This window comes from Formica exsecta, unplaced genomic scaffold (assembly GCF_003651465.1).
Source record: "Formica exsecta isolate Colony F162 unplaced genomic scaffold, ASM365146v1 scaffold201, whole genome shotgun sequence".
Lineage (NCBI taxonomy): Eukaryota > Metazoa > Arthropoda > Insecta > Hymenoptera > Formicidae > Formica > Formica exsecta.
In genome coordinates this window covers 424,946-429,564 of record NW_021849308.1, presented here as the reverse complement: position 1 = coordinate 429,564, position 4,619 = coordinate 424,946, and the positions used below count along the sequence as shown (strand labels likewise).

The 4,619-nt window shown below is 46.6% G+C and overlaps 1 protein-coding gene across 3 annotated transcripts in view; it reads right to left on the bottom strand.

The window, feature by feature from the left end:
* The window catches only part of LOC115234605 (transcription factor Ken 2), a 32,634-nt gene extending 29,899 nt beyond the window's left edge, over positions 1 to 2,735 (bottom strand). For all 3 annotated transcript variants that reach the window (XM_029805788.1, XM_029805789.1, XM_029805791.1), the window contains exon 1: positions 2,614 to 2,735. The gene's annotated coding sequence lies outside the window, so the exon portion shown is untranslated. The remainder of the gene's footprint in view (positions 1 to 2,613) is intronic.
* Between the last annotated feature and the right edge of the window lie 1,884 nt (positions 2,736 to 4,619).

The window sequence follows — 4,619 nt, the reverse complement described above, 5'->3', positions numbered from 1 at the left end:
AGATTATTCTCAATCTATCGTCGTTATTGCGGGTATATCGAGATGCCTTAAGTTGTGTATAGTAACGCTGGCCTCCGATTGAAACTCGAAGAGCGCCAAATCACCGAGCCGTACGCTATCGATAAGGATAACACGTATCGCGAATCGTAACGGAAAGAGGAAGCTTCGAGATACATCCGGATTCGTTCACGCGGATAAAAGTGCCTAGTATAGCGTAATCGACCGAACTTGTTCGGTACCCGATTCGAGAATGGAAGGCCGCAAAAGGAGACATTCTTCGTCATCCTCGATTCCGCAAATCAATTCGCATGCTTAAATATCAATCAGCGGCGCCCTGTCGTTTCTTTTTTCTCTTACGAAAAATAATTAAAATTACCAAGTAACTCTCTCGCTAAGAGTAGAGACGGTAATAGTCGTTGTGTCGTGTTCTCTACAGGTAGTAACGTGTGCGCGTGTTCAATTACATTGCTTAAGAAGGACAGGAATTGAATCCTCCAGCGCGTTTCGCATCGTAAATAACCGGATTTAATAAATTTGTTTAACCGCTTAGTAAACGTCGCTTATTGTTAGATTCTTCCTCATGCGCCGGTAGATAGGAGTAATATCGAAATTTCTTTTTGGCAGTCTTGTTAAAGGGCGCGAAAAACTACCCTGTCGTCGTTTTTTTTTTTTTTTTTTTTTTTTTTTTTTTCTTTGAAAACGGTTACACAACGCTTGTCCATAATAATCCGCGACTCCATGGTGCCACTCTCTGTGAACTTGAATTATTATACTGAGAAGAAGTTTTTTCCTACCTTCCTACCTCCTCGCGAGAGATTTTATAGCTGCCTGCTATAAGCTGCATATGATATTAAGAGCGCGCTTTATTCGCGCCTCTGTACTACGGTCTCACTCGCGTTTCCTGTTTTTCTTGCTTTCCTATCTTCCAAGACAATTTTAAATAAAATAGCCAGCATATCGTCAAGTGCCTTCAGAATTTTTACGAATCCATCGATAATAAGAAGGATTAATATAACATATTTATTCGTTAAAAATGCATTCGGCATAAATTCGTTTATTATTAGTACTTTCTTGCAATATAGTATATTTTTTTTTCAAGCCTGTGCATATCAATATCGAATAATTTACGCATGTTTTTCTGATCGTACGCACATTATGCTTATGTATTCGTCTGACAATAACGTTTTCTCGCGGAATATTAGAATTGCAGGATGAAATAAATATCCCGCGTGACAAGCAACGAAGATTTGCACTTTGTTGGCTCAGCGAAGCTAATTATTGTTTAGCGGATATTGCTCAGCGCAAACTTTCACAGATGGAGAAAAACAGTTGTTTCTTTTTTTTTTTTAAGAAGCAATAACTATGTCACTTGTGTGTTCGGTGGCATACACCACCGATCATATTTTCCCATTGTCGGCGCGGTTCGCCGCAATCCATCTATCTGTCCCTCGCGGCGCGTTAGGCCTTGTCGTCTCGTTTTTGCTACCAATTACGTCGCTGCATTAATTCACACTGTCTCTTGCATCCAATCGAAATGTCAGTTCACCGTCGCGGGACAATTGCCTCATTATCGCCCGCAATTTCATCGTTTCGCGGATAACAAAAGACGACAATGAGTCGTCGACGGCGATAAGCCGGTGATGACTTGGCGAAAGATTGGATGTCCCTGAATACGAACGGAAATTCGTACATATATATCGGTAAAAACGAAAAGAATCGCTATCGTCATGTATATCGCGTAACTAAATGCATGATCGTCGTTGCGCGGGGATCGATACCTGTATCTTTTCGCTTTATCCTATCATATCCGTAAAAGTGGCCGCAAACATTTTCCAACGCTTATGTCAACATTACATCATCGATCATCTTTAACCCGGGCTCGAGCTAACAGCGCGAACGGCCGACTCACCTATTATCAAAATATCGGATGCCAGCAATAACAGAGAGAAAGATCGAGACCATTTAACCCAAGAGGTTGCAGCGCAATTTATCCTTAATTATTCTCCTTCCTTCTATTCGATCTATCTGTTTGTAATATCAAAATATTATGCACCGGCGATAATAAAATTGTCAAAGTTGTTCCATTCGCGCAACTTGGCGGTATAATTTGCCCCTAAAACTCTATTTGAACGATATATATTTGAAATCGCTCGACTCGCCAGAAAGAAGGTGAAATTGACACGTTCACTGCCGCATATATCGCCGGCGGTACATGACCGGCGTGAGAAACAAAACTTACAGTATACAGGCGTTTATCTGCACTTGTCGATACGGTACAAGACATTTACAGCACCTGTCGATTGTTTACGTTAAGTTTGGCCGCCAATACACAAGCGTAAAACATATCGCTGGCGTGAGAAATAAACCGCGGCGAGATGCATGTGGCGGCGAACGTGCTAATTTCTCAATCGTCTTATGCAACGCAGACTTTACTCGAGAATCTGTCAGGGCGATAGCGTAATTAACGCGACAGAAATACGCATCAGCTGACATCATTTCGATATTCGTAAAGAAATAGATTCTCGAGAAGGAAAAGAACGAATTATGTAACTGAGAGAGAAAGAATCATCAGCATTACATACTCGTAAGAGTTATGTAGTTCATTTTTCTCACCTTACGCTTTTTCTGCTGATATCCAATGTGCGAGCGGCAAAAGTATCCAGGATAAATAACGCGACACGTTATTTATATATATATGTATCCCTCAGGAGTGTCACGTCGAACATGAAGGCATCCTCTTTGCGAGCCGGCGACGAGGAGCCGAGATCCTGTGACAGCGGCAACGTGAACGACGCTGTAGACACGTGACGTACATTGATATTCCACGGCATGGATCACTCACTGAGAGCACGAGAGAAACAGATCAGTAGCAACAACGTCGAACGAGAAAGATAAACTCAAACACGAAAGGTACTCCAATACGGATTGTCGAGAAAGATCGGCGACGCCGACACTTTATGTATCACACTTCACACTTGGTGTGGGTACGCGTTCTTCGACGAACAATTGAACGAAAATCAATCTCGAAAGCCGGTTGAACGAGATCGGCGAATTTTCACCGGTTAGCTATTTCTTCCAATCCTCCTTGTCATCGCGTTTCGTTCGGCTCTTTTGAACGCGCGCTCGCTCGATGTCACACGCACGTGGCTTTCCCTCTCGCACGCGCACTACGTATATAAAACGCGCGTTCCCGATGGATCGACGTACACAGCGAACAGATTCGTCGACGATCCTTCCGCGATGATGAAGAAAGGCGACGACTACGATGACGATGACGGCAACGACGGGAAGAACTTTTTTCGCGAAGTCTGCTCCGTTGACTGTCCAGGGTCAACCGGCTGGCTCTCTGCGCGCGGCACTTTTACCCGTTGGGTACTCTCAAGGACTCGGAGGTGGCTCCTATTCCTTTCTCTTATCCTTTCGCGCGCGCGCCTTTTTTATCCCGCTAACCTTTTTAAACGCGCTTTTAATTCCGCTCGGCCGTGTGTCCCCCCCCCCGTAGTGGCGGTTCTCCAACCAGCACCTTTATCGCGGATTACCAAATTTTTCGCGCAACACAGCGATACGGACGTCGACGACGACGACGACGACGATACTCTTTTCCGCGAATTCAATGTCGGTAACAATCGACAAGGGAGCGGTAGAGCGGAAAGCGAGCGGCTCTCGCCACATCCGGATCGTCTTTCAGACCCGTCCTACACGGTCTGTCTGCCCTCCGCCTCTTTCTCCTCGTTCCGAGAGAGCGAGCCCTCGACTTCCTCCGGCCTTCCTCGTCCTCGTCGTCGAACCACGCGACGGTCGCGAGGATTCCCGTCCTCCGCGCGAGAGATCCGTGTCCTCCTCCTGCGGTTTTCCCGCACACGGGTGTCGTATCGCGGTATGTTCCTCTCCTCCTCCTCCTCTTCTTCCTCCTCCTCTTGCCCCTTGTCTCCCTCTCCGTCTTGGTCTGTCTCTCTCTTTCTTCGCTGTCCTTTTCCCTTCCGCGTCTCCCTTTCCGTCTGTTTGTCTCCTTTCTCTTCTGCGTGTTGTAATCCCTTTTGCGAAACTTCTTGCGCCCGGACGAGGCGGCGAGGTAAAAGCGAGCGCGCTGTCGATCGCGAACCGAGAGAGAAAGAGAGAGAGAGACAGGTTAAATTCGCACGCGAATACCGCGTCGAGTCCTTCCACCGCGGTGGTGCTACCCAGTTGATGATGACAACGACGATAATGATGATAATGATGATAATGATGATGATGACGATGATAATGACCGCTCTATAGTAACTCCGGAAATGGAGGTATTACCGGTGGGATATATCAGCGATGGTGACCTTGAACACTCGCGTTTCGCGCTGAACGGAGTGAAACGCGCGATTACTTTCCATCGCTCGTTCTAGCGGCTGTTACCACGCGTATAGAACTCGCCTTTTCGACCACGACGCGACGACGACGATAACGACAACGATCACGGGAAACCACCACGTCTCGTCAACACTATGCGCGCAGATACACCACCTCCGCGAGCGAGCGCGCGAGCAAAATACCGCGCGAGCGTATTTCGCGAAGCAGCGGACTAGAAAACGTTGTTACGCAATGAACGGAGAGCGCCGTCCCTCTTCTCTCTTCTCCTCGTTCTTTCC